This window comes from Haemaphysalis longicornis, unplaced genomic scaffold, assembly GCF_048455015.1.
Source record: "Haemaphysalis longicornis isolate Haplotype H1 unplaced genomic scaffold, Haemaphysalis longicornis Haplotype H1 scaffold_10, whole genome shotgun sequence".
Classification (NCBI taxonomy): domain Eukaryota; kingdom Metazoa; phylum Arthropoda; class Arachnida; order Ixodida; family Ixodidae; genus Haemaphysalis; species Haemaphysalis longicornis.
This window is the reverse complement of record NW_027526204.1, coordinates 45,925,508-45,939,366: the sequence shown is the minus strand read 5'-3', so window position 1 is coordinate 45,939,366 and position 13,859 is coordinate 45,925,508. Positions and strand designations below refer to the sequence as shown.

The 13,859-nt window shown below is 43.0% G+C and overlaps 1 long non-coding RNA gene across 1 annotated transcript; it reads right to left on the bottom strand.

The window, feature by feature from the left end:
* Positions 1–6,452: 6,452 nt before the first annotated feature.
* On the bottom strand, positions 6,453–9,454 carry LOC144157721 (uncharacterized). Its single transcript, XR_013319837.1, has 3 exons — positions 9,382–9,454; positions 8,767–8,832; positions 6,453–6,663 (listed from the first exon to the last, which is right to left on the bottom strand). It is a non-coding gene; the product is annotated as an uncharacterized LOC144157721 (long non-coding RNA).
* Positions 9,455–13,859: the final 4,405 nt, after the last annotated feature.

The following is a 13,859-nucleotide window of genomic DNA, read 5'->3' as shown; positions in this document are numbered from 1 at the left end:
AGAGCCTTCTGTCTCTTTTTTGGAGAGCAAAGTCAGGAAGCCTGTATATTACAAATAAGCAGCGCTTCCTAACATAAATGCCAGATTTATGACAAATATCCGAAGTGCACGTCACATAAAAATTAAGGCAAGTAATATTTTATTGCTTTTGGGGCCCGTGAAAAGATGGGGATACGTATAATGAACAGTGTCATTGTGTGCATTAAACTTACTCGTGCGAAAAAAAAATCGCATAAGGTGAATTTATGGAGCAGATCATGTAAACAGATCCATACACGGAAGCGTTCATTTGCAGCGTAAATTTTTCTCAAAAGATTTTGCGAGCACACTGAATTAGTTTACACATAACTTGCAGTTTGGTTCATTTCTCTGTGATTGCAATTTTCAAAAATATTGTCTACATACGATGGCAATGCTTCTACGTCGGCTAGACTATCTTTACGAGTCAATTTCAAGCGAATTAATTATGTGTACGGAATGTGGGGACCAGCTACATGGCGAATTACGTTGATACTGAGGTTGCCTGTTGTTATCATCGTTACGCGAACAATGTCGTGTACGGGGTGATTTCTTCTGCAATTTAAAAGTATAAATGGTCGTAAACGTTTCGACTGGTCTGCAAACGTTTCCCTTAGTTACATTCCTGTTCAGCGGAACACCGTTACAATGACTGCCGTTTTCACGTTTTTTGCACTTTCGTATAAAATAACTGTACTCCATGGTAGAGTTAACCCTCTGACGTTTATTTGTGAATCCATAAAACTGTTGAACGAATTCTGTAAACAGCTGATCAGACAAATAGTTTTCTCCTTTACATTTCGGATCACAAAACCTTCATATATACGACCCGTGGCTGTAAATAGAAACTGAGTACATAAACACATCTACCTGAAATCTACCACTTTTCTGATGGAGGCGAAAAGCAAAAACGCCCGTATGTACGAGATTTCGGCGCACGTTAAAGATCCCCAGGTGGTCAAAGTTAATCCGGAGCCCTCCACTACGGCGCGCCTCTTCGCCTGCGTTGCGTCGACGCGTTAAACCCTACAATGAATCAAAAACACCCCACCCCTGCCAATGAGCTTTCATCAATTATCCAGAGCAATGGCTTTACAAACGTCATCACGTCCCCAGCACGAGTCACGCCGACAACAGGGTCCTTACGTGATGTATTCATTACTAACTCCGCCACAGATTGGCCCTCTCTGTTTGGGCCAATCTGGGCCAATTTGGGCCCTGAAAAATATGTGTAAAAACGCATGGAATTAATGTATCATTTACAATAGCTGGAGTATCGGGTCTGCCATATTAATTGCCCGTAAAAAAGCAAGAGTTTGGAGCCAGTAAATCCAACAACCCTTCCAAGTTTCCAAGTTTTTTTTAATTATTGCGGCTTTTTTATCACACAATCCGAAGCAGTACCCCGTCAAAAAAGCAGAACAAAAGTTTCTGTCGTACAACATAATTTTTTTTTGTACAACAGGAATATTTGTGATAGGACAACGATCTCTGATGGGAGTACTGGGTGACTTGTTTTGCGACAGAAATTTTTGTTGTAGAACTACAGAATGTCTCTCGCGCAACAGGCATTTCTGTTGTACAAACGACATAATGACCCATTTTTTTCAGGTTAATCCTGACGTATTCTCTGTTATGTTTTTCGACCTGTTACGGGTAGATGACCGATTTTAAGGAACGCGACAATCTGCATATATTTGAAAGGCAATAAACTATCACACTTCCGATCCTTCCATCCTTGAACCTACACGGAGGCTAAAACGCTCAGTGACAGATTGCAAAGGCGTCACCTACAGTGAAGATGCAGTTTCACGCAACAGAAAACACGCAAAAATATCCCGAGTATCACCTCGACTTTCTAACTTTATTCTTAATTTCTTTGGGTGTGTTGACAGGAGTACAAAACCGTTTCTCATAAAATAAAACATTGTTTTCTTCTATTCAGGGAGATTCTTAACATCGCCGTGCGTTTTTTTTTTCTTGTTGCTTAGTTCCAGATGAAACCTTAATAGTGCGACGATCATTTGGTTCTGAGGTTGTCCTTTATCAAATATGGGGTTTATTCATTTTCATGGCCAGGGCACCTTTACTTCTTTATCTCTCAAACTCTCGAAATACAACTGTTTGATGAGAACTTGTTTTAAAAAATGGAATCCACCCTACCCCATAAGGCCACCAGTTTATTCTGACAACACTCATGCCATGCTGTCATATGGGTAAGACAATTTTCTAAGCGGAAGAGCTCTATTGCAAAACACTTTGCAATTTGCGTTTCAGTGAAACTTATTATGCACCCACGGCTTTGTTAGGCAACGCACGTGCAATCTGCACTGTAGGGATCGTCTAAAGGGCTGCTTGCGTTAATATGCAAACAAACAATTTTACTGAAACTTTAATTTTGTGTCCGGCAATGCTCACCTGCAACACCTTCGCCATTCAAGTCGTGCGCGTGAGTGCAAGCTTCCCTGTTTTGTTTTTATTTTGTACAGCCTGACTGATTCATCCTGGGGTTCTTTACTATACTTTCTATACCGTGGTTCTTCTAGTATTGTCCAGCAAGGCGTATCATCCCAAACTCCTTGACGGGAAGAGAAAGACGGGCTTTGCAATACACCGGAAGGCCAAACCAGTACTACATTTTTCCTACATGAAGACCCTTAAAGGAGCACTGACACCAATTTTCGGCGTTAATATTATTGCACAGTTCGCTTCCTTCACTCAACAGAATACCCTGGCTGAAATATGAGCGGCCTGAGACGCGAAGAACATAGTTCAATTAGATCTCATTTATCGCGCCGACGGAGCAGCGCGCGGAGCGGCACTCAGGAAATGGACATCAGCGTGACATCACTCCAGGATAGGAAAAAGAAGTGACGCGACAGCGCTCGTCAAAAACTCGTGACGTCACTTCATGCGCGCGGCCCCACGAGCGAGGAGCGGGCGCAACACCCTCTCAAGCGGGCGCCGGTGACGTCCGCACAAAGCGGTGAGGTCAGGCAGGGAGTCTGTCATATGCGCCGTTGGGGATGAAAGCGCGGGAATTTGAAACAAACGATTTTCAGGCGGTTCAGCGTAATTAACTATCGCGCGCTGAAGTATTTGAAGTGCTGTTTCAGGTTCGCCAGACCATTTAGCATCGATAAAAGCAATAAAAGTATAACATAATTTTCGTGTCAGTGCTCCTTTGATCTTGCTTTTTTCAGAACTGTGCGTTAAGATACGGAAGCCGGATACGACAAAGTTCTGAACACGCCGGCCAAAGAAAAGAGGTCAGCCGGTTTTCTCTGACAAAATAGTCAAGAGTTAGCGGCTCAAGTTTCGGGCTGCCGTTGAAAACGTTAAGTGGTTGGCCTGGAGTTTAAAACTGCCTCCACTTTCGTACGGATTACAATTAGCCCGTCTCTTGTGACACACTGTCGTCCAGGAGTCTTTTTTAGTGCTAGCATCGACGAACGGATCAGGCGCTCGTAAAATTCTCCCCGCTACTGTGCCCGTTACAAGGTAAATTTCTATTCAGTCCTTGTTGCAAAGATATTCGTTACTTGCTCCGAAGGTTTTGCAAAATCGGTGAGAATTCCTTCTTGCTGCGTTCGACGAGGAGGGCGCTACTGTACTACACCACTGCGGGCGCGTAAACGCCTTGAAGAAGAATGGTACTGACTCGAAATGAGTTCGAGATGTGCAGCTTTATTCACAGTACAAGAAACCAGCACAATGTAAACTTTCGAGAATTTAGTGATGAGCGTACAACAACGGTCCTGCAAACCCGGGGCCGACGTCGATAAACAGGTCGTTTTCCGCAACAGTGTGTTTTGATAGAAGGGTAAATACTCAGCCCGGCAGTTTTACATTGTGTCGCATACAAACCGCGTATTCAGTAATAACCGTTCACTACTGTCGTGAATTAAGCATCTAGTATCGTTGTATATGGTACACGAATGTGTTTGTTACACCAACGTGTAGAAGATGTAAGGTAATGATTTATCACGAGAAGCATACTTTAGTATTTCTACTACGCCAAAATAACGGCATGGCGCTCAGAATACGACCGCCGACTTTTATGTAATTTGCCATTAACTCAAAGAAGAGCCTCGTCATCGACGAAAATAGAAACGTTTCGATGTGGAGAAGCCCGAGGTTGCAATTTCTTTTTCCGTGCAGCTCTAAGGTCGTCCTGAAAATCGTTGGCTTGAACGGTTCAAATCCAGAACTTCTTTGAGTTCTCGATCTCATATAAGGTCAGGGGTACGCTCAGAAAGCTCGTGTGACGTACCGTGTCGACGAAGGGAAAAGTCCATTCCCTTGTCCGGAGTAAACGAAATGTAGAGCTGAAACGCAGAACGTAATGACCAGCTGGTGTGGATGAGAAATAGGCACGAGCACTCGCCGTTCATCGTTATAAAAAGTGTTCGTTTTTACTAGGGCACCGACGTCAGTAGGCACGGGGCTTTTGGTAGCTAACATTCGCTACGTTTGCTCAACCACTGCCGTCCATGCCACCACAACTCCGACAAATTAGCTCTTGAGATGTGGCTGCTCTTGTGACCAGGTCCACCGGGTTCTCTTTTTTCGGGCAATACGGCCACCAGTCTGGTTAGGTACCTCACGGTGTGGATTTCCCTGTTCCAATCTCTCTCGAATTGTTTCCACTGGTTGACATTTTTCTTTATCCAGTGGAGCGCAATCATGGAGTCGGTTCCTAAACGTACGTCACTGAAAGCGTCAAACATGCATGTATTTACGTACACAGAGAGTCGTGCTATTACAAGGCAAATCAGCAGCTCTGATCTCAGCAGGTTCATCTCCTGGACAGCACCGTTACGAGACCTCTTGAGCAGCAGTGTTCACAAATAGTCTCCATGCTGATGAAAAGAGCGCTAATGGCCTTTTTTGTGCCTCCTGACAGATGATGGTCTTGGAAAAACCGGGGAATTTCTGTTGTGCTCAATGAAGCAATCTCATTGCACCAATTCTGTCATTCTCTCATCATTTCTTGTGGTAGCCTCTGGTCTCAAGTTTCAAGTTTTCAAGTTTCCAAATTCGTTTAAACAAAGTTTGGCTCTCCAAATAAAAGGGGCCAGAAATCCCAGCGGATCATACAACATTAGTGTCCCTTAAATTCTTTCTGTCCTTTGGTGGCTGGACCAAATAGCTCACGTTATCTCCAGGAAAGGCCAACTCGCCAGTGTCCACATGCTCGACCAAGCCGGGGACCTACTTTACGCTCAGGGTTTGCCGTCGAGGGAGCTCTTCGCAGGGTCGCTGTAGTCGAAATTTTTCGAGGAGACCGTCATTATGTTTAAAGTTTTAAAGTTCTGCATCGCACCAGAAGTGCCTCGGCTGCACTGACATGGAAACGGAATGTCGCATCGTATTCGTTCTTTCCTATGCGCCAGATTTTCCTACATCCTCCTCTTTATTTGGCGCAGTTCTCGTTCTCATCACGTGGTTCTCACGCGCCAAGCTTTTCTCGTGGCCGTCTTTTCTTCTTGGTGTCTTCTTCCTGACAGTCTCCTCCGGGATTTTCCCTCACTCACGACCGATAAAATGCTTGATACTGCGCACTTGATTGCCGCTATAAGCTGAGTGGTGATATTCACACCGGCTAGAACTTTGTGTGATTCGACATTTCCGTCGTAGCATTTTTGCTTTCTGGGGCGTGAAGGAATGGACCATTTGTTACTCGGAACAGTGGCGCCCATTTCCTCGGCTCTAAAGCTTTACCTGCTCTTGAAATTGATTGATTGATTGATTGATTGATTGATTGATTGATTGATTGATTGATTGATTGATTGATTGATTGATTGATTGATTGATTGATTGATTGATTGATTGATTGATTGATTGATTGATTGATTGATTGATTGATTGATTGATTGATTGATTGATTGATTGATTGATTGATTTTGGGGCTTAACGCGCCGATGCGGCACATAGCCTATAAGGCCACGCCGTGGGGCCCGAGGACTCCCGAATAAGTTTCTCCGCCTAGGGATCTTTAATTTGCGCCGAAAGACTGACACATGGGCGTTTTCGCTTTTTGCCTCCATCACAAAAGCTGCCACCACGGCCGGGATCAAACCCGCGTCCTTGTGTGTAGCAGCACAACACCATAACCCCTGAGCCACCTAGTCGGTTGTCATGACATTTCCAAACATATCAACCTTGTATAGTAGGAATAATAGGCTGGCGCACAGCTTCTGGACTATTGTGCGCCTTTGGTAGCTGTGACTGGTTACTAAGGTGCGATGGGGTGAAACAGACACACCGTTGCTTCTTGTATTGCATCCTACATCCAGAAAACCTTCATTATCTACGAAATAGCACGAGAACTTTATGCCTAGGTAACGCGTCACCAACCATGTACGTCTGAATCATCATCCCCAGCTAGCACGTCAGTGACAGCAAAACGGTGAATGCAAGACAAGTTCATGTACTTTGTGTAAAAGCTACCATTTATTATCGCACTGGCTTTACGGTTTCTCTACCACCATTGTGGCTGTTATTTCAGCAGTACACCAAGCGGCTTCCATTATTGCGAGGGAGTCTCTTCGGCGCGTGCCATGGCCTCTTCTGCGCGGAAGCCGATTCCACCGGTGCCACCGACTCCACCTCCTAGGGCAGCACCCGGGGTGGCGATCATGGCTGCAATAACAGAGAGAAATCAGAAAGCACTTTTGAGGCGACAGTTTTAATTGTCTTGTTCCGCGAAAATTCGGCGTCATCGAAGCCAACGTGGCCACAGTGGTAACTAAAATTGTAATGGATGACTTGTTAACTCAGCCCACAATTCTGAGCCCATCAACTGCGAACCTAATTCCTGTTGAGCTTGTGGGCTTAATTCCTCCATGTACAGGTGCTCTAAAAAGTATACGGAGCAGGGCTTCGTGAAATCACAGTAACTTCTATTTTATGCGGCTGCCAGCATAAATAGAATATGTGGAGCGCGATTTTATTTTAAAATAACTTTTTTGAAAAGTCACTTAGAGGTTGCTGGCTAGGCACATGCGGAGAAATCCCCTCCAAAACTCCAAAGCCTGCTCCATTTAATTTTACGGGATCCTGTACAGTCTTAGTCAAAATTATCTAGGCCACTAAAAATGTTTGTGCGTCATAACGATTTCAAAGCAGAAGTCTAACGTTGAAGTCTGGCACACTTCTAAGACGGCAAGAAAGCAAGGAACTTTCTGTAACGTAGTAACTTTTGGCATGGCCTAGAAATTTTTGGCAAATAATGTACCCATCCTGAACATTCTTCGGCTCCTTGAACCTCTCATATGACGCACCAGTGAACGTGTCAGGAGCTTGCAAGCATATCGGTGACAGCCTCAGTGGCCCCGGGCGGACAGTAGAGACTTTCCTACTATCCTGCAAACAAGAATCCTTACAGATGTCCTCATTTCACATAACTGATAATATGCATGAGCGGGAGATTTGGATTCACTATTTGCATAAAAAGGTCCCTTGGTGTTAAGAGGTTTTTTAAGCTAACCGTAATGACGCATTACCCGTAACAGCATAGATTAAGACTATGTGCACAAATTTCCTTTATAATTAACCTGTAGTCGGTGTCGAACTGAACGAACAAACCCCGCCTCAGCCACTTCAATATACTCATCCAAAATTCATGTTGAAATACACGCGCAAATACACGCAAGAGCCCACACCATGGTATTGATATTTGATTGGCCTATACTCGTCCCTTCAAATCTGAGCGACGGTTTTCACCGCTAACCACTGTCCTGTAAAATACTTCCGATATATTTATAGCTCTCAGAAAGTCTTTGGCTACCTCAGCGGAGTGATAAATCATCGTTTCGTTAATGGAACAAGTAGGTGCATCTCAATGCGATGGTTCTTACGCTTGGTTGGCCATTTTTACTGACTAAATAACGAACCTTTACCAACAAGTGACTTACATTAAAAAGACAGGCTGGAAATATTTTACCTTAATTTATGTTTTGCAACTGCCCAATGCCAATGGCTTCACTTCAAAGATTATATGTTGCAAATGAAACGTTCTCGTTTTCGTGCTGGTTTCGGATCGGCCGCCTTTTACACTCATGCCTACATCAATTCTCAATTCTCACACACCACTGCCCTTCGTGCGGAGTATTGGACTATCACTATCACTCTCTACGTTAATACTCAAATTCCCCCTTTCCTGCCCCCCTCCCTACCCCTTCCCACTGGGAGCAGGGATTGGGGAGCTCGGTTCTAGCTGCCCAGGAGGTGGCGACCATCCGGGCCCTGGAAGTCGCAGAGGCCCTGTGGACTTCCGCCAACCCGCATCCTGAGCCCTTTGGTGTCACTAAAGTGTTTTCTACCTCCAGCTCCTACTTTTCGCCACGCCTTGTACAAAGCTCCTATATTGCAAGAGTCAAAGTGAATTAGCACTGCATTTCCGTGAACTTCATCAAGTATAATCAAATTAGCACATGTTTTAAAAGTTACTGAACACTTGTGCATTACCTCACATACAAATTATGCAGGTACGCATTTCGTCCCGATGTCTTTTTTTTTTGCCCAGCATTGCTGGTTGTTTAGTTAAAACAAGCATCGTTTTTAGCGTTTTTTGCGCACTTTCTAAGTTGTTTCAACAGCTATTACTACTCACACCAATAAAAACCTTGCATAATGTTCACTCTCTTTTTGCCAGGTCAACGAAAACTTCAAGAATGCTTTCGAGCCTGAAAACGCTCCCTGATGCCTAGCCACGCAAAGTTGAGTACAATACTGCAGCATTACCCAGAATGGCGGCAACCAGGACCAAAAGCTGGATTCCAAATACGCGGAACATGGCGGGGGTTGAAGCTGAAATAAAAGAAGGACTTGCTTTTGGATTTCAAATTGGATAAATTGATGATTTGTAAAATGTGCACCTGAAAGCTTTGTTCCAATAAATGCGGCAGCTGCTACAAGCATGCTGCCATAAATGCAAAAAAATATTTGTATAATAGTAGAGTTCAAAAGACCCACGTTACGGTGAATCATTAAAATGAATGGCGGTTATATAGTAAGCACATTAAATTTGGGGACATTGTTGATATTTCTGCGGTGTCAGTTTATTGAGCGCGAGGAAAACTTCCTGCTCACGTTGCCGGCAAAACGGCTCTTTTTTGTACTAATTTAAATGATTCAAGAGCCTCTTTGGCTGTTTCAACAGCAAACACGGCGCCATGTAACTGCGACCAATCATAAAACTTTACTGCGAAACACTCAGTAATCCTAATAATCTGCGATCATATATTTCAGGGGTCAAACTGCAACGCAACTGCTAGAGGCTTACTGCTGTGAATTTCTAGTTCGCCTTTCCATAATGACGAGCTACAAGTGTGCCCGAGTGGAAAAGTGGTCACTCACCAGAGGTACTTCTAGAAGAAGGCTCGAAGTATATCAAGACAGTAGTTGATAATAAACCTATAGCAATGACGTGCTTTTATACTACGCGAACGAACGATGAATTTGTGGTTTTTTTCTTAACTCGACGGAGAGACATCTCTAAAAAGGCAAAAACACGCCAATTTACTCCTTCCTTTGTCATTCTCCCTTTGGCCGTTTTCAGTTTTGTTGTAGTTGAAACAGGTTAATTGGAAATGCCAAACTACATGACATCGCATTTCTGGGAAGGTTTTTAATTGCAATGCTTAGATTGAATGTCCGGAGTTGCCAAAAAAAAACAACCGTGTTCGCAAAGTACAGGGGAAAAGACACCATTATTGGAATTAACCTCATGCCGGCCTCGTATACACTCTGCGCCTGTCATTGAACGACCCTTCCGCTTTAGCACAAATAATTCTGCTCCAGTTCTGAACCGACACAGCAATTAAATTGTACGATTTATCAAGTTTATTGTTTTTTTTCCTATGTGCGGCCGAACATCAAGAAGGCAAACCTCGTCAACTAGAAGTATCTGCAGCCAGGCACCACGGCACCACCCAGTTCTATGCCGCCTTGAAATTGCACATCAGATGCACATAGGGCCTACTTGTTCGACATTTTTTTTTTTTTCATAATTACGTTATCTCCTAACGGCATCTTGCCTACCTATATCCTTTGGGCTAAATTTCACTGTGCTAGACGTGATGGCCGATCATGGATACAAGTGGGCTGACACAAAAGTAAACTTCTTTTCCGTGAAGTAATTTAGTTCCAAATAAATGGTCTTCAAATGAACGGCTATTTAAAGGAACACCACTACAAGGTAGAATGCGCCTATGTCGCCGATAGAAGCTGTAGATCTGGAGACTGTTGTACGGGAACGCAATTTGCGATGGGCTTCGCAATGAGGCTCTTTGGCAAGCTGAATTTGTCTTATGTCGTATAATGAAGCATGCGACTACTATGCGCAAAATAATACGGCTCCTTTACTCGGCAGCGTGAAATAAATTTTCAACGCGACACTTTTGATAACGCCACAGGGTTTTCTGGGGAATAGATGTAAAAATTTCCTCTCAAAACGGAAACGCAATCACACGTTTCATAACGTTCGTGCAGAATTTCGCTACCGAATGATACAAATTGTCAGTTTTGTACGGAGTAGGCAAAAAACAACCCAAGGAGGCGGCGTGGGGTGTTTGAGAACCGACTAGTAGACAACATGCTTGCATTTTCCGGAGAACAATTTTATTATTCCTGCAACAACGTGACGAGAAAACACGAGTACGATCGAGGTGATGTCAAGGAAGTTACTCGTGCCATATTGTAGGTGATGGTATCAAAAATTAAATTCCAGACAGCTCCATTTAAGTCATTTATGACTTAAATATTTACGTGTTTGTATCAAGAAATGGCAAGCAGAAGTTCCACTTATTGCGTACATTCAAGGGACGGAATTGCACTTAAAATAGTTAAAAATAGATTCCAATGTAGGCGTGTAGGAGAGCGGATATTTTTTTACAGCCATGAGCCATCAATAACCAGGCTTTGGGATACGAAACGTGCAGAAATTAGCTAGCACATAACCGTTACCAGAAGCACCTTGTCCGTTTTACAGATATGCAAAAATAAACGTAAGACGGTGCATCCGGCTGCTACGCTTATCCTGCAATAAATTCCACAAAAACGTTACGTTGAGGAGACTTTTTTGATGTTTAAACCGAAATTTTAATAACAGGCACATTTCAAAAGCATTTCGTAGCATTTATTATTAGTGGTGTCTTCGAGCTACCGAAAGATATTCCTGTGCCCGACATTGTTCCGTAAAAACGTTCAAAACTACTAGTAGAGTTCTATTAGTCTATAACATCCACGCAGGCTCCCACGTTAAGTACGTTTAACTGATCTGCCTAAAAGTGACTCGCGTGGATAGTACGTCCGAATCAAAAGCATTCTGACCGAATCTGGAAGCCTGACAGGTTAAAGGTAAAGCAAACTTTAATAGTACTATTACTAAATTTTTGTAATCTTTTTGAATCTCCATAAAATGGTAGCAAAATTGATAGGAACATTCTCGCACCGGAGAAGACTTATTTTCATGCAGGCGAATGTTTAAACCACTTGCTCCAAAAATGTACATGTTTCAGTGCTGTTTTTGTCTGTTGCTTTTGCCCGAATATTCTTCCTATTCACGAGGCCTCGTATTTGTCACCAGTTTTTGTGTTCCTTTACCAATCCCACAAAAAATACAACCACATCGGCTTTACTTTCCCATAGTACTTACTCTTCCAGAGTTTTACCAATCGTGTGCGCAAGACGGGGTGATGAAGAAGATTCACAAAGGAGACGGAGTGAACTCTCCAGGCCACTGGTTTTGCGTAACCTTTAAATATGACTCTGGGCTACGTTCACGAGGATGGCTTTGTGGGCTAGTTTTTGAAGCATAATAACAGGGTTATCAGTGCACGCAGACGAGAACACGGAAAGAAGAAACGACCGGACAAGACGCTGGGTTGCAGTTTGTTCAGTTCATGTTCAAATTGCCGTAAATTACTACTCCAGATACCATTAAAATGACTGCTGCTTCCCCGGAATTGTACACTCCCGGTTAAAAGCCTAGTTTGTGCATGACAGATTTTACCTTATTACGTTTAATGGTGCACCAAAGAAACCAGCAAGGGATTCTAAACAGCTTGTGAGACAGTTATCATGTGTAAATTTTTATCTCAAAAAATCCCTAATTATGACACACGGCTGTAAGTAAAAGCTGAGTGTGTAAACACCTCTAGCTGAAATGTTACTCTGATGCAATTTAGGCTGTGAAATGGTCTCAAAATGCGCATCACAATAGCAGTTTGGAGTAAGCAGTAAGAAGTTTGGCATATTAATCGCGCTTAACTGAGGAAAAATGTGAGGAAAGTAATTACAAGAGACTTTGCAGTTTTTTTTATTTCTCAGGTATTTTAATACGTAACGACATTTGTCGACGGATAGATGGCAGCTTTTGGGAATCAAGCCGCTATGGAGATACCGGTGTGGCGAAACAGAAAAAATAGCGGTTCGGTTAAGGTTCGGGTACGGGTAATTCATTATGTTCCGGTTCAGTTCCGGTTCAAATTATGCACCAAACCACTTCGCGAACCGGTTCACAAGCTTGAAGCAGTTGGCGAACCGGTTCAGAGCTAAATTATCGAAGTGCGAAAAAGATTTGCCTTGTTTAACGTCACCATAAAACTCAAATACAATTTTTGTTTATTCAAAATGATGGGTTTTTTTTTTCAATATGTGTGATGCGATATTAAAGTGAACTTTAAATATTGGGGCCAGATATTAAGAAAAACTTACCAGCCGCCTTTTCAACCAGCCCTTATGTCGACCAAGCGACTCCATAAAGCCACCACCAAGAGACAATGACAGCGTGGATTTATGGGTGCCTCTTGTTTCATTTTGTACTACCACTTGAATGCTAGCAAGGAGTTAACCCATTGCTAAAACCTTTTTAATTATTTCCTTATTTCGTCACTGCAGACATTGCGGAAATCCTGTAGTAGAAAATTCCAAAGTTTTTGATGTTCGAAGCAGAAGTATTCTCACCCTATCTGAATAGCCTCCGAATGGGGTGAAATTTAAATACCGAAGTGCAAACAAACTTTTGTTAAGTCACCATAAAACTCAAGTTAAATTTTAATTTATTGAAAATAGGGTTTTTTCTCAGTGAGCATGGTGCGATAATAAAGTGAGTTTTAAACAATTACGCCAGGTATTAAATAAACGTATTAGCCACCTTTTCGACAAGCCCTTGCGTCGTTCGTCTTATAGACTACGTCAAGCCACCACCAAGAGACATGACCTTGAGCATTTATTGGTGCCTGTTGTCCCATTTCGTTCTACCACTTAAATGCTGTCAAAGGTTTTCTACTGTTTTAATTATTTCCTTATTTTGTCACTGCAGACATTTCGGAAATCCTGTAGTAGAGAATGTAAAAGTTTTTGAGGTTTAATTATTTTGAGTTGAGCGAGTTGAGCGATCTACCAAAGGTTCCTTTCTTCAAACAAGTCAAGGATGGACTTCCATTACCACCCGAAGCCACGCGTGCTAAGACATTCAGCAGAGAAATATCGGTGACCACGGGATTTGGCACCTTCGGTATCAGGCTTGCTAACACGTGAACCTAGAGGTAATGCTGCCTCTATCCCTATAACAAACCAATCTACAGAAAATCACCACCTAAATCACACACACACACGCACGCACGCACGCACGCAAACACACACACACACACACACACACAAGAGGGTGTTCCATCCGCCAGCGAAGAGCAGCTTTTCCTTTATAAGATACCATAGCACGAAAGGCTGTAATGGCAATCGTGAACTCCAACCTCTAGTGTCAAGCGAAGAGCACAACTGTCAATTCGAAAGAATGCAATCTCTCGAATTTTGAATTGACACTCAACATTTTG